The following is a 20,017-nucleotide window of genomic DNA, read 5'->3' as shown; positions in this document are numbered from 1 at the left end:
GAGATCTGAGGATAGCTGTTCAAAGTCAACTCAGGCAGGAAAGACTGTGAGACTCTTATCTCCAATAAACCACGCAGAACACCAGAAGTGGTGCTGTGGCTCAAGTGGAAGAGCACTAGCCTTGAGCTGAAGAGGTGAGGGACAGTGCCCAGGCCCAGAGTTCAAGCCCCATGACCAACAATTTTTTTAAAAAAGAGGAATTTTAATCTAAAAAAGAAAGTATTAGAAGGACAAGAATTTTTATCATTTAACATAATCCATACAATCTTTTTTTTCCAGCTGTGGGGCTTGAACTCTGGGCCTGGGTGCTGTCCCTCAGGCCTTCAGCTCAAGGCTAGTAGTGCTCTACTAGTTGAGCCACAGTACCACTTCAGGCTTTCTGGTGGTTTATTGGAGGTAAGAGTCTCACAGACTTTCCTGCTTGGGCTGGCTTTGAACAGCAATCCTCAGATCTCAGGCTCCTGAGTATCTAGGATTATAGGCGCCAGGCTTAATTCATACAATCTTATCATAATTGGCTGAAGATCAAAGATTTACTTGCCTTTGCCCTATTAGGGATTGTACTGCTGCTTGGTGATATGATTGTACGTTTGTACTAAGGAAAACTGGAGACTTATAGCATCAGATAAAGGAAAAATGGGGCACTCTAGCCCAAATATAAAACGCTGGAGGCCCAAAAATGTGGTTGAGGGTGCTATGGTCATGGTTAAGCTGCAGAATTTAACAATGGAAAATATGTTTGCTTCTCTATTTCCCCAAATCATTTCTTGTATTAGTATTCCTGAACTCTGCCTTTACCATTCTGTCAGCATGCATGTCAATCTCTTTGGAATCAGCTGTTCTGCAGAAAAACTAAACAACATGGAATCTGAGCTGGAAAGTACGAATCACTTCTCTGATGAAAAATACACTTTGATGAAGAGAACTGTTTTCCATAGATTTCATTTGTATCTGATTTTGGTGTCTGGGACTTAGGCCAATGATTCACTGATAATGGCAGTCGGATCCTTTTGATGGAGTACCCCCCCCCCCCCCCCCCCCCCCCCCCCCCCCCCCCCCCCCCCCCCCCCCGCCAGTGACTGCTTTAGCCACTCGATCAATATGGATAGAAGAAATAAGAGAGGCTAAGGGTGACTGAATATCGTAGGAGACTTAACTATTTTTTTCACTTCACTCTAGATCAAGCCAAACACAATTTGCATTTGTGCACAAGCATCTCCAGTTCATTTTTACAACTTTTTCACAAGGGTATTTTACACACCTGCATGGTCTTAGAGGCCAATGTTACTGTCTTGAAGACTGACTGCTAAGCATAAATTAGTGCATTTCACTGATTTGGAGTTATAATGTCATCGTGGGAGGAAGAAAAGTAGGATCATATAACGACCGTGTCAACTACTAGGTGAGTAGAACTTGGAGAATAAATTATGTGAAGACTCAATATCCAAGCTAATCAGGGAAATCTGGGGAATCAATGGAACAAAAATATCTGGGGAAATCTTCTAAACTGCATGAAATGATTATCTCATTGATTCACTTCTAAACAAGAATCTTAGACTTGTTTGGGCAAAAGCCTATCACCATAATGAAGCAAGCCGTAAGAACTACAACTAGATCCTATTCATAGTCTAGAAAGAAATATTCCTTTGCATTGAGCTCTGAGCAGCTTAAAATGTCTAACTAAGATGGGTGCAGACTGGAGTCAGCCTTGGACACTACTTGAAAAAGAAATAATTGCTAGCTTGTTTCTGGGTATTAGAGTACTATATCTAGTATAGAAAGATATTAGAGAATTCTGACACCAGAAGTGTCTGTCAGGGTAAAGAAACATTTGCATAGAGAAGAAGGAGCTCAATGGAGCTCACTGATAAGAGGGAATAATTTAGTCAAAGTTCCAAGCAGAAGAAGTGATGTGGAGAGACTATCTCATTTATGAACAATGGTCTTATTGTTTGTACAGGCAATAATGTATCTAATGACCCCCTGAATCTAACTGTAAGCTTGTAGGAAGCTATAACTTTTTCAAGCTGAGACAATACAGCAAGCTTGTTTCAAACAAGAGTTTCTGCTCTAAGGATTGTCTTGTACTTCAAAATCTGCCAGCTGAGAAACCCTGTGCACACTTTAAAGTTCTGAGTGACTGCACACTGCCTGGAGCTAAGAACTGTGAAGTTGGTGACACAGGAGAAGAAGTACTTACAAAACCAGAAAGAGCTTACTTATTTGATGAGCCAGCCAGTAGCCTGAACACTTGTCATTGTGACCAAGGTACTAGAATATTGTCAGATACAATATTCTCAAGAATAAATGCACATTATGCAGATACCAGCTCAGAAGAAAGGTGGCACGTGAAATCAGATACTTTCTTCATTTTTCAAATCTTATGAGTAGGATCATTATAGGGTGTGTACTAAAAGAGATGTAACAAATGGCTCCATCCATTTATGTATGCTGAAACAACAAATGTACAAAGAAATTGAACTTATTGTCAATAGAAAATAAATTAATTTGAGAATTAAGTCAGCTAGAATTCCCCCAGAAAAAACAGACTGTGAATATGTAGTAAGAGATTTCAATTGAATATAGAGATAGATATGTGTGTGTGCTTTTACATGCATATGCATTCATGTTTGTGCACAGAGCATGGTTGCTACTGAAGTTGCTTGACTGTATTTGACAAATTTAATCTGTAGTTTGCTTATCTTGCATCAGAAACAGAATCAACTCTAGAAAATATGAAAAAAGTGTAATAAAAAGTGCATGAAGTCTTTAATATTCAATCAATTAGATCTTCCAGCATACAATCCCATTCATCAAAGTAAGTACTTCAATGCTGCTAATATGCAAAATGATGTAATGGACATGTTGCATTATTTATCACCTTTAGAAAATCTTACGGAAATTGGAGTGGGAAATTAAAGCAGATTGTGAGGGAAGTTTGAGGTTCTTGCTAAGTTGACTAATCAGGTATGTTCTCAAATTGAAGAGTTCTTGGTATATTATCTTTGCATTTCACAGAAGTTTCCTTTCTTTTCTCTCATCTACTCTTATTTCTGTGCTGTTACATATGCCCGTGCAGGACATTATAAGAGATAAAACATGGTGTCTAAACCATGATGTTATCCATTCCTACTGAATGCAGAAAAATAAATTTTCATTTATCCTAAACATGCTCAGTCATGTGATTAAAATATTGATTACAATTATTTCTTTCCAAATACAATGGCATCTGCCTAGGAATGGACTAGAGTAGAAGTGTAGGCACAACAATAGTACCTTTGTTGTGCAAGCAGTACTGTCAACTGTGAACCTGTTCTACCTTTTGAATTTTAAAAATAAAATTCAAATTAAATTTAATGACATGAGAAAAAGTAAACTTTGCTGTTTATACAGATGATATTTGATAAATATAGAAAGTCTTTAAAATCTAAAAAGAATACTAGAATTTTAAAGAAGGTTTCTGACCAACTAACTATAAGATACTGTTTTTTTTTTTACTTTTTACTTTTTATCCATTTATTATTTGTGTGCCTATACTGGGGCTAGAACTCAAGGTCTATAGTCTTCCTTGGTTTATTCATTCTCAGCTGTCTGGTCTGTCAATTTAGCTATGCCTCCAGTTCTGTTTTTTGCTGTTTAATCAATGATCAAAGCGTCTCATGAATTTGTCTGCCAGTTTGTCTGATGATTGTGCCACAATCCTCAGATCTCAGCTTCTTTAATAGCTAGGATTATGGATGTGAACTACTAGATCCCAGAAACAACTAAAACTAATATTTATAGATCAGTAACAAAGAATTAGGTAATATGAGAGAACACTTGGAAAGGCATTTGATATTGCTATACAAAAGGTTGACTAGAATAAATCTAAATAATAAAGGGAGATATTCTATGGAGATATTTATGTTTAAACATATTAACATAGAAGGTATATAACCATTCTAAATAGGAAAACTAATGAACATGAAGTAGCTGTGTTTAGGTTGAGACTAAGATTCAATACAAAATGGCCTTGTTTCTTGAGCAAAAAATAATGAGATGTTTACAAAATGTAAACCAAAATCAAAGATCAAAAACCCTGAAGGACAAGAAGATTAAGGAAAGCTAGGAGGAAAACAGGAGCAAGTGAGAGGACACTGATAACAACTACTATAGTGAGTATGTCTGGGAAGAGGTGAGCTTTACATGTGTAAAGATGCATTATAAATCCACGGTAATTTCAGTATTTAAAATCCATACCGGTGTACTGGCAAGTGGAATTGGTGGCAGATCCTCGAAGATAAGCAAATGTGAAACATGATAGAATTCATTCTAAAATCACTGATACGTGGATCTTAAAACATGTCCATAAATTCTTTGATAGTTTTCTTTTAAAAAAGTGGAATGTATTTTTCCTCCCATTAAATGTGACTTCCTTCTAACAGGTCATAGCTATTATACGTCTTATAAAGACACTGAAACTTTCCCTTCTCTATTGGAAGGTAGAGAAGGGGCTTCCATGTCATAAGAACACTCAAGTAGCTCCCTAGAGAGATTCTTGTGATGAAGAATGGAGGTTTCCTGCCAATTTCCTATCCCATAATACCAAGTTACATAATATCAAGTTACATAAGTCAGATATTTGAGTACCTTTGTTTTGAACATTTTCTCCAAGTTTTTTTCCTCCCAACCTCCCTCCTCTCCAAGTTGTATAGTTCATTTTTAACATAGTGTCTAGTGAGTATCACTGCTGATTTAATTCACCATTATTCCCACCATTCCTGTGCTTCCCCTTCCCCTTCCCAAAATCAGATAAACTTACATACATGACAAAATGTATAGAAATAAAAAAGAGTGACAAAAAGGAAGAAACAGAAGAATAACAAAGAATCACAAACAGTATGATAAAAAACCTCTTGTTTCCATTTCTTGGTGTTCATTTTGATAAGCATCATTTTATATGATCATATACATATAGCTATTGAGCCCTTGTGATCCTCTCCTAAGAATATTCTCTTTTGGTCTCACTGGGTGAATGTTTAGAGTTCTGTTTAATTTATCATGTCCAAATGTATTTTTTGTCTTTCACTATCCATTGGGTTTATTTGTACATGTATAGGCACATTCTAATAATTACAAATGAGGGAAACCATGCAACCTATGTTTCTCTGGGTCTGGATTATTTCACTCAATACATTTTTTCCAAGATTTTCCATTTCCTTACAAGGTGGGCAATGCCATGCTTTCTGATGGAAGCATAGAATTCCATTGTGTATGTATACCACATTTTCTTGATCCATTCGTCTACTAAGGGTCATTTGGGTTGATTCCATATCTTACCTCAGCAACTATTTAACTGCTACCTCATGAGAGATATCCTGAGTTTGAAGCAGCTACTCCTGATTTCACTGAGATAAATGTTTTGTTTTTCTAAGACAGTAGAATCTGGGGTCATTTTTGTATAGTAATAAATAATATAGGAAAAGGGATTGACTAGTTAATCAATATTCTTGGGACAGTATCACATCCTGTAGAAAACTCAAGTTTGATGCTGAATAAATAGCAAATGAAAACAGCAAGACTATATATTAGTTTCAAATACATAAAATAGTATTAGAAGTTAGGCCTGAATCAGTCAGAGACAAAATTTAGCAACTTAAGTACTTACTTAAGGCTTCAACACATTACAATTTATTAGCATTTTCTAAAATGCAGTATAGAAAAGACAAAATATGTAAGTGGTGAACTAGAAGATGCTTTTAATTATACTTGAATATATAAGTAATTTTGATAAAAGAAAGAAAATGAGCATATCACTAAAAATAATGGACAAAGTAATTTTAAAAGGATTATAAATAATAGAGAAATTGAATTTATTTTTTTCTTTTATTTTTTATTGTAAAGGTAATGTATGGTTATATAAGTAAGGAAATGAGTACAATTCTTGTTGAACATTGTTAATCCTTCCCTCATTTTGTCCTGTTTTCCTTCCCCCAACGCCCCTCCCCACAAAGTTGTAAGGCTTATTACCAACATAGTGTCTAGTTAGTATCACTGTTGAATTGGTTTACCCTTTGTCCCAACATTTCTGTGATTCCCCAAATCAGATGAATTTATATAAAAACCAAAGGGTATTGAAATAAAAAATAATGACAACAGAGGTCAAACCAAAGAGGGGAAAAAACAAAAGAAAAAAGAAATAACTGCATATAGTACACTAAAAAATGAATTTCAACTGCAAAACACAGATCTCAAAATTTATCCATTGCATTAAATTTAAGTAATTGTAATGAAAACTAAAACAAGGTAGTATTTTTTACTATCAAGAGTCCAGGAAGTAAGTTGAGATACTATACAATATTATTAAGGAATATGAGAAAATTAAATGTCTTATTATATTTCTGAGAAGGGTGAAATACACACAGTTTTGGAAATCCTTTGTCAGTATTTTGTGAAGATGAAGGCATTATGCCAATCATTGTGAATGGCCACTCCATTCTTCCATTCTCTCGACCTTAAATCTTGAATCGTCTGTAACTCTTGTGTTTCCTCTCACACCCCAAATCTGACTAAGGCTTCACTACCTGACCTTTTCTTTACTACCCAATTCATTTCACTCTCAACTTTTGGCTAAATGAATAAAATAACTTACTAACCATTTCCTCTGTCCCCTGGATAACAGTTCCCTTCCCCAGCCATTTTGTAGATGCTTACCATAGCAACAGTAGTGATGTTCTTAATATACACTCTTGTGCTCAGTTATCTAAACCAAGGTCTGCTTAATTTAGTGTAAACACCCTATTTCCAACTCCTTTCACATTGAACCCTCAGATCACACACGATCCCTTTTCTCCTTCATACCACTTCCTAGTACACAAATTCCTAACTTCTGTTCTCCTCCTTCGCTGGCCTTCATTCCATGACCTCTAGGAAAGCACACTCTCTTGCATGTTTGATCATTTACTACAATGTGATACCATCTGTAAGTGCTTAACATTTTCTAAACTTTGGTCCTTGTGCTGGTGTATGTTTCTTTGTCTTCTTAGCATCATCAAATACATTCTATCCGTTCCAATCTCTAGGTCTGCCTATAAATATCTGATCATCTCTTTTCTTCCCCTTACTGCATAGAAGTTCATATTTACTGCCATGTAATAGCCACTATGAAGGTGTAGGTAGTGAGACATGTATATCAACAATAAATGTATATCTGTGCACATTCCAGGACAGGACACTTTGTTCACTTCAGGTCTTACAAAGAAAGAGATGTCAATGTGAGGAATGTTCCCAATTAATTAGTACAGGTCTCATCATATTGCTTGTCACATGCAACATAAAGAATGCAAAACATAACCAATGAATAAATCTTAATTTAGAGGCAGGGTGCTGGAACAAGGGGTTTGAATATGGGATTTGACATTATGACATTGGTAAGCTCTTTTGCATTAGGCACATTAGCTATCAATTATAACATTTGACTTACCAGCCTCTCAGGGTTGAGAACAAACTAGACAACTATGGTCTAGATTTGATTCTAGACATTTAATACATTGAATCACATTATTTTAATTTCCACCAAGGCCTTGTGAACATCACCACTTAAAGTCAGAGAAGTGAACTCATTATTTCAAGGCCACCCTTGAAATGCATTGTTTGATAGAGTTAATGCTTTTTCTGTTATAATCTGCATTGTCATCAGTAAAGGATTCAGAAAGATTCGTTCCATTAAATGAAATTTTGAGGGCATTATTGTATATCCTAGGTAGGATATAAAAGCCACATGCTAACTAAATTTAGTCTTGCTTCTTTGAACAAGAGGACTTTCCTCTAAACTGAAAGTCTTTACCACTGTTGTGGCTTCTGCTGCTTACCTGACTCTGGTATGCTTACTCTTGAAAAATTGACCTTTCAAAGTCAAGTCCTCAATAAATGATGTCTCCTGTAAGGGCAATTGGACAGCAGCTTTCCACTGTGTTGCATGATCAGACATTGGTAAGCAGGTTGTAGGAGTAAATGAAGCAAAATCTCTATACACATTTGGAGTTTATTGTACAGGTGGAGAAGAGAAGTAAATGCACAGGAAATGTATTATATAAATGATACAACAACTTCATAGAACCGCATCTATGTTTAAGAAAATAAAACAGGCATACTCACAAGGTGATGCACACTTTAGAAGGGGCTCAAAGGATAATGGTCCAGGAGATGTCTTTAGATGTGAAACCCTATAGGGAGAGTCCTGGATGAGGACTAATTGCAGGTATGTGATGCTGAAGTGACTGGAGCCACTGGAGTATTGTAAGATGAAATGGAACAGTGATCTCCACACATCTGCATTAGTTGAGAAATGGAAGAGGCCTGCAACAGTATACTTGTTTTCTATATTTTTATCTTTGTAATATTTTCAAATATTTTAATATTTGTGTCAATATTTGGATTTGGACTCAGGGCCTGAGTACCATCAACTTAGCATTTTTGCTTTAAGCTGGAACACTTTTATTAGTTGAGCCATAGCTCCGCTAATTAAGGTGAAGATTAATTGGAGTTAAGAGTCTCATGGACTTTCTTATTCAGGCTGACTTTGTCCTGCAATCTTCAGTACTCATCCTCCCAAGTATCTAGGGCTGCAGGCATGAGCTAATGATGCCTGTTTGTTTTTCTCATTTTTAAAGTCTATTTTGTAGATCAGTTGTAGGTTCACAGCAAAACTGAGAAAGTACAGCACTTTCCCTTATCAACCCTGTCCTCAAATATAATCTGCTCCATGATCAACATGCCCCACCATATTCATACATAGGCTATGAGTAGTAGACTGTGTATTGAGCCATTGTTCAAGTTTTGAGTATATACTTTATGCTAGAGTTTACTCTTGGTATTGTGTATTCTATGGGTTTGAACTAAATACAATGGCATTTAACTTGTAATATAATATACAAAAATGTCTCTGATATATTAGAATTCAAAGGATTTTACTTTTCTAGGGACTTAGTCCTCCCTTTCTTAGCCTCTGGCAACCTCTGCTATCTCTCCATCTGCACAGTGTTGCTTCTTTATTACATCAGAGTTGGCAGCATAGTATGGAACCTTGGCTCATTTCAGTTATGAACGTGCCTTTAAATTTCCTGTATGTCTTTTTATGGTTCTCCTACTTAATTTTTTTCAATATTGAATACTATTTCATTTTCTTATTGATGATTATTAAGAGGGGTTCTGGTCACTCTATAGCATCAGAATCATCCCATTTTCTCACCCCAAAAGGGACAAAAAATAAGATACAAGTACAACTCACATTTGATTTAATAACAGCAACATTAAACATTGATCACTATGCAGTTAACTTTAAAGAAAACAAACCCCACATTTCAATTCTAAATCTTATTGTTTTGTTATTATAGTTTGTAGGGATGGAAAGATCAAAATCTCAGGATTCTTTAGTAAGTATGTGTATAAAGACAAAGACATTTATAAGACACACACAGAATCTATCTATCTATCTATCTATCTATCTATCTATCTATCTACATGCTTTGAGTCATATGAAAAGAATGAAAAAGAATAGTAAATGGAAGTTTACATTTTTAAACCCATCTTAGTAGTCTTGGTAAGTTGTAAAAGGAGAATTTATTTTAATATGTCCATATATATATATATATATATATATACATATATATATATAATCTACCTTAATCAGACTCATCTCTTCCATCACTCCTTCTCATTACCACTCCTTTCCCCAAAATATTCTCAACAAGTTTCATGATTCCATTTTTCCATACATACATTAAGTATTTTGTTCATATTCACCCTCCTTCACCCTTTCTGTTTTTGAGTTTCTCAACTGTCAGATGACTTTGAATTTTTATCTGGAAAGTACAATCTAGAATTTTTAATGGAAAATGTTCCAAAGAAGAAAAACTGACAAGAAATTAGTATTGGCAGGAAAAAATGTTTAAAAAGAGATTTGTAAGAAGGGAAGGGAAGGATGCTCAATACTGATTTCATCAGGAATTTACACTCTCTTGAGAATTTCTGTGCAATTAGTAGAATTTGCGTAAAACCTGATGGACACAAATGCCTGCAAACTGTGACAGAAGTGTGTGAAAGGTAAAACCCATTCCTGAGATCAGAGACATAATTGTTGTATCCAGGTTTGAGGGAGAAGTGGTCAGGAAGGAAACTAGAAGATGGTACATGCAAGTCGGGCTGGAACAGAGGATTCCCATGGGCAAATATTACTTCCATACTTAACCAAGTTCATAGCAATGTCAAACTCAGTGATAAGTAGAAAATGTCCAGTTGCTGAGGTACCATCATTTCCTTGGATAAGCTTTTTTGCATGTTGCTAGAATTAGGGTAAGCAGCATGACTGAGTTGGAAGCAAAGAAGAAACATTTTCTCTTTTCTTTTCAGTAAACTCTCAATCTGTCCAGTCCTCAACAACATGAAGTGGCTTTCCAAAATTCTGGAAACTGTTCATTTCAAGATCCAGTTGCCACCAGATCCAGGGTATGGTGAAGATTGGGTTTTGTATGTCTTCAAAGGAGCAATCATGCTGGGTTCTCAGATGGTAGAAAGGCTGCGGGGGTTCTATGAGGCCTATTTTTATAAGGGAATGATTCTATTTAAGGGGGCGCCACCAAATAATTTAACCCTCTTTAAAAGGACCTATCACTTAATACCAACACTTTGGGCCTTAGGAGTTCGTGGGTATTAACATGTCAGTTGTGGACATAAAACCCATATTCAGACTGGAGCAAATATACAGTTGGAAGAGTTGTTAATATAAGTTAGTATTATTTAACCTCAATTTCTCTTTCATATTGCTTTTATTGACATTGGTCTTTTGAATTGATTTCATATATGAGACATGGATTAACTCATCAATATTGTACTGAGGAAAATTTTACGGATATAATTGTCTTGCTTACAGGTAGTAATTTTACCTTGTGATTCCAATTTTGGCAATGACATTTCTGGTCTGATTTGAGGTCTTTGGTTGGGATTTCCAACCACCGGTAGAAATAATGAATAGCAATCATGATAGTTGATACTCTCCCTGTCTCAGATGCTAACAGGAAATGTTTTTTTTTTCTATACATGGATTAAGATTATAGATGGATAGTATTAAGTTTTATTAAAGACTTGCCTCTATGTGCAGGAATATTGGCTGGTGATTTTTTAAATCTGTTTGTAGCCTCAGAATTAGGGTAATACTTTCTTTGCTATGTATAAATTCTTTGAATGTTTGGAAGGACTTACCATGAAGCCATTTTGGTATCTGGTGCTTCTTTCTTGGAAAATGTTGATTACTGATTCAGTTTCCTTTGTGTAAAAGATCTATTCAAGCTTTCTTTTTCTTTTATATTTGGTCATGATAAATTGTACATTTCTTGGAATTTATCTACTTTTTAGGTCATGTAATATTTGATACAAAATTATTCATAATATACCCTTAGTCCTTAGTTCTGTGTCATGTATTATAGTAGTTCTTTCATTTCTGATTCTATATACTTACAATTTTTTCTTTTATCTAAGTTGGCTTAATGTAGGCTGACTTTTGTTATATTTTGTCATTGATTCTTTTTCTATTGTTTTTTATTACAATGCATTATTTTATTTTAAATATTATCTTTAGTTATACAAAGAAGTTGCCATTCGACAAAGCATGAATACAGTGCTTCTTGACCATTGTCTCCTCATTCCTCATTCTCATCCATTCCGCCCAACCTCCCTTCCCTCACTTTCCTTAATTTTGTAGGATATACATTGAATTTATTACTGTAACCTCCCTTTCTTCTCTTCATTTGCTCTTTATTTTCTATTTTCTACTGTTTTTTATCTATTTTCTATTTTATTATTCTGTATTAGTTTTTATCATTCTGCTTTTATTCTTTGTTATGCTTTTATTTTTATCATTCTGCTACTATTTTAATCATGTATTCTTTCCTAGCTTTTGTAAATTGGAAAGTTCCTTTTTATTTAATGCAGGGTTTAATGATGTAAACTTTCCTATTTGTGCTGTTTATGATGTATCTACATTTTTTGTTTTTTTCTCTTTTTTAATACATTTTTATTGTAAAATGCTGTACAGAGGGGCTACAAATACATGAGCAAGGCAAAATGCTTAAATAGGGATACAGGTTGACCCATTATAACAATGAGATGCACAAGACACTGTTGAAAACAAAACTTTACAATTTAGGTAGGGAGGGGGGGTCGGCGAGTGTAGTTGTGGAAGTGGGAGGGAAGGGATGGTAGGGGAAAAACAAAGGAGGAGGTAACAATTTTTTTGTTATGTTTTGTTTTATTTTTCTCTTAAAATTGTACCAGGATGTTTAGAAAAATGCCTCCGTCATTTCTTTTTTCATTCAGGAAGGGTTTGAGCATATATTGTATAGTTTCAGTTTGGAAATTCTCCTGTTGTTTATCTCTTGCTTCAGCTATTGTGTTCTGAGAAGATACTTGGCACAGTATCTTTCTTCTAGATTTTTTTTAAAGATTCATTCTTTTCAGTCTGATCTCTTACTTGGAGAATGTTTCCTGTATACTTGATGAAAATATATACTCTGTTGATGTTTGGTAAATTTGATCTATGATGTTTTTCAATTTATCTGTTTTCTTATTGATTTATTGTCTGAAAGTTCTATTCGTTGTTGTTAGCAAGGTATATATTTTCTAATGTTATTTTACTGTAAATTGATTCATTTAAAGTCATCAAATTTTTATATTTATTTAGATGGCCTAATGTAGCATACGTATATATTTACAGTAGTATCTTCCACCAAAATTAATTCTTTTATTACTATAAATGGATTATCAACCTTATAGTGAGTATATTTGGGTTTGAAGTCTATATTTTCTAAGATAAGTACACTTGGCCCTGTCCTTCTTGGTTACTGTATGTAAGGAGTATCATTTTCCATCTCTATTTTTTACTAGAGATTAGAATTTATTGAACATATTATTAGTTCTATTTTCTTTACCCATTCAGCCATTTTTTACCTTTTGATTCAACAGTTTAATTTATTTATATATAAAATAATTATTCGTAGGCAAGGTCTTTAAATCCATATTTTGTCAACAATTTTCTGGATGTTTCATAAAAACTCTCTCTCATTGTCTTTTGCTATCATTGTGCATGTATTTTTTAATGTAATGGTATGTTTGAATTCCTTTGTTTTAAGCTTTCTTATATCACTTGTGGGTTTGGGAATTTTTGTAATAGTTATATATAATAATTTATACTTATAACAGCTTATATTAAGATAATAGCAACATAACTCAGATTGCATACAAAACTCCATTTACTCTTCATTTATTTTGTTTTTAATGTCACAATTTGTATTTTATTCATTCATCTATTTACTTATTTAATTTTTTGGCAATAGTGAAATTTGAATGCAGGGCCTTGTGCCTGCTAGGCTAGCATGATATCATTGAACCATTCCTCTATTTTGATTTTGCACTGATTATTTTTAAGATAAGTTGTACCTTCCATTAGGGTTTGAGTTTGAGCGCCAATCTGACAGACTACTTTGGGCTTCCTAACAGCAGGGACCACACTACACTCATCTTCCTCTCCATGAAGACAGAGTCCAAAAGACTTTTAGCATTTGCTGGCAAGTCAGATAACACAAAAACAATTTCAGTTAACCATGTAGCTTAGGATGACAGATATATGCTACTGTACACAGATACAGGTGCAGAAGTGTTTTAGAAATTTTTTTTGTCTGTGCTGTACTCTATTATTCATCCTCCCAAGTTGTTATTTTAACAGGCAGGGGCTCCTTAGTTCATGGTATAATTTATATATTTTATATATTATGAATACATAAGTAAATTATTGCATATAAAATAATTCTTACTAATTTTGTGGTTTAATGCTTCTATTAGAGATATGAGATTCATAATTCACTGTAATAATATTGTAATATTTTGGATTGATTTTATGTACATTCATGTATATATAACATATGTATATTGGCATATATATACATGCCTACATATATATGCATGTGTACATATCAGCATACATGTATATCTATATAGGAACAAATGTATATATACGTATATATGAATCTATATATGATATATACGTATATACCATAACTGTATATATGTATGTTTGTATAATTTATATGTTTGTCTAGTAATATCTTTATCTTTTTTGCTTCAGAACATAGATTTGACACATATAATATTCTTGGATGGATTTTTTTCTTTCAGTACATTGTATGTATTATACCAGTCTATAATCTTCAAATTTTCTCTTGATAAATCCATCATTCTCATAGAAAGTCCCTTGTATGTATTGAGTGATTATTCTCTTATTGTTCAATTATGAAAATGTGTCTAGGTATAGACCTCTTTACTCTAAATCTTTGGGGAAATTTCATAAGCTGTTGATTATCCTTCTCAGATTTGGTGTTTTTTAGTTATTTGGTGTTACATGAGTTTGAACTCAGAGTATATTTACTTAGTCTTTTTGATCAATTGGTGGTCTACTACTTGAGCTGAGACTCCAGTGTTGCTTTTTTGCTAGTCAATTTTGAAGATGAAAACTCAGACTTTTCTATGGATAATGACTTTGAGCCATAATCCCTTGGATCTCAGCTACTTTAGGAGTTAGGATTATAAGGAGCCAAAAGCCTTTGGGAGTAGTTATTGTTTAATATTTCCTGTCTTCTCATTCTATTCTTTTTCTAACATAAATAGTACCTATATATTTATTTATACGTATATATAATATATATATATATATATATAATTGGCTTATTTATGGAACTCCATAGATTGTATAAACTTCCTTCAGTTTTTAGTGTTTCCCTGATAGGATTATGTCTGATGACCTGAATTTGTGTTTTCTGACCCTCTCCTTGGCTTCATGTTGTTTTCTATTGAAAGTCTCTATTAATTTTTCTCATCTCAGTTGATGGTTTCTTCAGTTCTAAAGTTTCTGCTTCTCATTTGTGTTATGTTTTTGTTGATTTGCATTCTAACCTTGGGTTATTGTCCTAATTTCACAATTACCCGAGTTGTCTCTTAGTTCACAGGGCTTCTTAAGAGCAAACTTCTTGGGGCTGGGAAGGTGGCTCAGTGGTAGAGTGCTTCGCTTGCATGCTTGAGGCCCTGGGTTTGATTCCTCAGCATCATATAAGCAGAAAAAAAGCTGGAAGTGGTGCTGTGGCTCAAGTGGTAGAGTGCTAACCTTGAACTGAAGAGCTGAGGGACAGCGCCCAGGCCCAGAGTTCAGGCCCCATGACTGGACCCAGAAAAAAAAAAGAGCAAACTTTTTGTTTGACAGTTCATATATCTCCATTTCTAGTAGTTAAACTGATAGACACTTATTGTCACTTGAGAAAATAGTTTCTTATAGACTTATTGGGCTTGGTTTGGTAAGGAACAGCTTTGAATGTTGGAGAAAGGTGCACAGGAATGACAAGAGAAACATCATTCTGAAGAGCATGTTGGCCCTAAGTATTAGTGCATAATTTGATGGCTCCCAGACCAGTGAACATGATTGATTATTTGCACTTGAGGGTAAAACAGAATTGGTTTGGTGATGGCTGCAAAGTCTTTTGGACTCTTCACTGCTACCTCTGGGTCTAACTATAAGAATCCCATACAAGGGACCAGAGCCTAGGGTGGTATCTGCAGAGGTTGACTTTAAGTACATGATCAGTTATGGGTTGAGATACTTGTCATGGTGCTGATTGCAGTGGATGTGGAGGGGAAGGTGGCTCATGGGGAGGTTGTCAGCTCAGGAAACTGGATTCCAGGATGGCAGAAATTTCAGAATGTAGGGAATGTAAAAGATTGGTGTGTGTTTGAGTAATTCTGAGATCCTCCTTGACGAAGGATGTTCAGCTACAGAATCTGCTGTATGGCTGGTGCAGCTATATATGGCTATATAGCTACTTAGCACCTGCTCTATGGCTGGTATTGACACCACTTTCCCTTCATTTTATTGATTGATTGATCCTTCTACATGGCTTTGCTAGGCCAATCTTCACAGAAATATAGTTAGTATAATAGCAATATAATAGCAATATGAGTCTTTCAGGTAATGCCTTAAGAGCTGGGGAAGCTGAGCGCTCATTCTGTGCTACTTTGCCTCACAGGAGATTCCTTTCAGCACTAAATTTAAGGGCTGGAATGGTGCAGGCAAGATGAAGATGCTTTCTTATCCTCCCTTTGCCGTTATGGTGGACCACTTGCTTTCACTGTTGCAGTGCATCTTTTTAAATGGACTTTTGAGCCCTTGAAAAATTATTTGTATTCATGAATAATTTATGGATTTGTTTGCTTGTGTAGGAGATAGGAGGATAAAGCCTGGAGCCTCTGTATCTCTCTTTTTTTTGGTATGTTTGTTTATTGTAAAAATACTGTACAGAAGGGTTATAGTTACATGAGCAAGGTCATGAGTACGTTTCCTATGGAGGATTGTTGCCTCCTCTTTTGTTTTCACCCTACCATTCCTTCCCTCTCACCTCCATAACTATCCCTCACCCCTGCGGTGAAGTTATAAAGTTCATTTTCAACATAGTGTTTTGTACATCTCATTGTTACAATTGGTCAACCTGTATCCTTATTTAAGCATTTTGTTTTTTCCCCTTTCCCTCCCTGAATTAGAGAAGTGTGTATATATATGTATATTATATATATAATACATATATATATATATATACATATATATATATATATTACAAGATGCAGAGCACGGACATTAAATATAGTGAAAATAGGGGTTATACTGTGGGGAAGAACATACAAAGCAACAAAAAATCACATGGCACATTATAAATACATTAGAAACAATAGCAAGAAAGATAGAAGATATTTCACTTAACGTTATCTTATAAAGTCATATGTACCTAAAGACCATATGTACATATGGCCTTTTCTGCATGTCCTATACATGTACTAGTTAGTACAAATAAGAGAAACCATGGGACCTATTTCTTTGGGCCTGGCTTACTTCACTTAATAAAAGATTCCACATGGAACTCCCTTATGACCCAGCTTTTGGGCATTTACCCAAACGATCACAAATAAGGCCATACTAAAGCTACCAGCACAACCATGTTTACTGCAGCATTATTTACTATAGCTCTCTCATGTGTGCCACATAGTATATTTTATTTAATTTTTAATCAACATTAAAAACATTTCTATGATAAATTAGCAATCTGATGTGTTCTGTGGAAGAAAAATGTATCACCATCATTATCCTTCAAAAAGACACATTTTTAAAACTTCTTCCTTTTCATTTTAGTTTTATGCACAAACAACTGTCTTCTAATAAGAAGAAAACTTTAAGGATACAGAGAATTAATTAATAATGCACATGAAGTAACACAAAATATATATATTTAAATTACAGAATGATGACAAATAAAAAGCTATATTAATACAACTTTTAAATAGCTTTTATATTTTAAAGATTATTAAGCAATTGCTTAATAATGGAAAAATAAAATGAGTTATAACTATTTGTTGTGAATTTGTGTCTGCAGGCTTTTTCCAACTACAAGCAATAACTTCAGCTTTGAGATTTAGCACTTCTCTAGACTGAGAAGCAGGTGTTAATCTTCCATGCATTTTACTAGAAACTCAGGACAATAAAGGGAGAACAAAGATTTTTTTCCTAGGGAATTTTCAAGAGTTAGTGAGGAATAAAAATAGCAATGCCATCTCCAGGAGGTTTCTTTTCATGCTTAATCAATTCATATATGCTACATTGATTTGAAATAAGTTATATTATTAAAGGTGCTGAACTATATTCTTAAACGAATCCTCATTTCGTTATCTATCTTCGATTGTAGTAACCCAGCTTTCTGTACTTGGCATCTCTGTCCTCCATATTCAGCATTGATGTTATATTTTGCTTAATCAGTACTGATTTTCCTTTATCACTAACTCATTGGACATCCTAGTTTTGTTCTCTGAGAGCATCACTTCACTGTTTTCTCTTATATATTCAGAAGCTAAGGTTTGAATTACAGCATCTTCACAGCTAATACAGGACAGAAGCAAGAAATCTTGGTAAATAAAGACTTCTCAGACTTGGAGCCAGGAGCCGGTGGCTCACGCCTGTAATCCTAGCTACTCAGGAGGCTGAGATCTGAGGATCACGGTTCAAAGCCAGCCCGGGCAGGAAAGTCCATGAGACTCTTATCCATGGCTCAAGCAGTACAGCACTCGCCTTGAGCTGAAGAGCACAGGGACAGCGCCCAAGCCCAGAGTTCAAGCCTCACGACTGACAAAAAAAAAAAGAGAGAGTTCTCAGACTTGGAAAACCCTAAGGAGTAACTTTTACTGAGTCACATTTCTATTTCACTTGGCTACCAATAAAACCTGGAAACTTCTATGAAAAATGAATTATTTTGGATATTAAATGTGCATATTTCAAATAAATGTACAGTATTTAGGTATCCTAGTGTTTTAGATAACCCTTAATATTTAGAGTGATTCTGAATGTACATTCTGGAGTGAGATTATGACTCTCTCATTAGATTTATGACACTGGGAAGTGATTTAATTTCTTAATTATTCAGTTTTTCCAACCTAAACTAGGAATAATGATGACTATAATCCAAGGCTTTTTGAGTATTGAATGAAAGAAGATAAAGTAAAATATCTGAAGAAGAAAGACAGATGTATAAAGCTCTGTGGATATTATGGTATATTTTGTTTGTCACATACAAGATAATTTCATAAGTATGAACTTCAGCCAAAGACTCAATGAGTGGAACAGAAGTTAATAAGTCTGTATTTTATCACCACATGCATTTTCATCTTCACAAAAAAACCCTATAATAAGCATTTTCACCAATTTAAGACATGGAAACTGAGGAGCAGCCTGAATGCATTTCTATCAAAATGACTGAATTACTGAATTACCTCACTAATATAAGGAACAACACTTTTTGAGCTCAAATTCTCTTTTTAAGTCACAAATTATTTTTTTCACTTCAGAAGCGATATTTAATCATAAAACTGGAGTAAAATATCACAGAGCTCTGTTTTCTGAAATGACTCTCATTTTCAGAATCTGTGGTTTAAGTTGTGATTTCAGTAGGAAACAAAACCACATTCACTTCATGCCAAGTACCTTGACTTCCAATTTAATATATCACTCAGGGCATATTTATTTAGTTTTTCATAAAGTCCCATCCAAGTGACTATAAAAACAGTCAAAAATAAGTGAATAAGACAGTAAATTAAACTAAAATAACATATAACATGAGGTGTGCCAGTCTTTCTGAGTAACAAAGATTTACAGGTATTATCTACCAACTCCTGGGACAATTGAAGTATTTTCTAGACTTACTTTGTAAGCCCAAAAAGAGTTGTTTTATTGGCCTTGATACTCTGTTTACTACCCTTGCCTTTACACAAAATGGACACCATCTTCAACCAATAAAAATTGCTATTAATAATAAAAGGAGGAGGAGGAGGAAGAGGAGGAGGAGGAGGAGGAGGAGGAGGAGGAGGAGGAGGAGGAGGAGGAAGGAGGAGGAAGGAGAAGAAGGAGAAGAAGGAGAAGAAGGAGAAGAAGGAGAAGAAGAAGAAAGTACTATAGCTTTCTTTTCCACTTGAATTTTGCTAGCAGACCCATAACTGTATACTGGTAGAGAGTATAAAAAGAAAAACATTTGGTAAGATTATATGGTCCAACCTTATCAGAAGTATGTATATCACATTCTTGTAAAGCTTTACTTGAGGTGATAACATTGGACATATATTTGAATTGGACATATATTTGTCTGTTTTTTCTCACCTCTCAATGTACTAGCCTATTACTTCCATCTATGAAAGAATTTCTGACAAAGATGTCTGAGGAAGCCAGTTAGGAAACTGTTTACTCGTTCTTATGCATGGTATTTTCATGAGCAACTCTATGGAACGTCAATATTTCTGTAGATTACAACCATTGCCATCATCAGGATGTGACATTCTTCTATTATCACAAATAATACTTCATATGGCCATATACTATATGAAACCACTTTATGCTTGTATTGTAGTAGTGTGT

This window comes from Dipodomys spectabilis, unplaced genomic scaffold (genome assembly GCF_019054845.1).
Source record: "Dipodomys spectabilis isolate Male_0828 unplaced genomic scaffold, ASM1905484v1 ptg000092l, whole genome shotgun sequence".
In the NCBI taxonomy this organism is placed as follows: Eukaryota; Metazoa; Chordata; class Mammalia; order Rodentia; family Heteromyidae; genus Dipodomys; species Dipodomys spectabilis.
The sequence above is the reverse complement of the archived record's forward strand: the minus strand, read 5'-3'. Positions refer to the sequence as shown.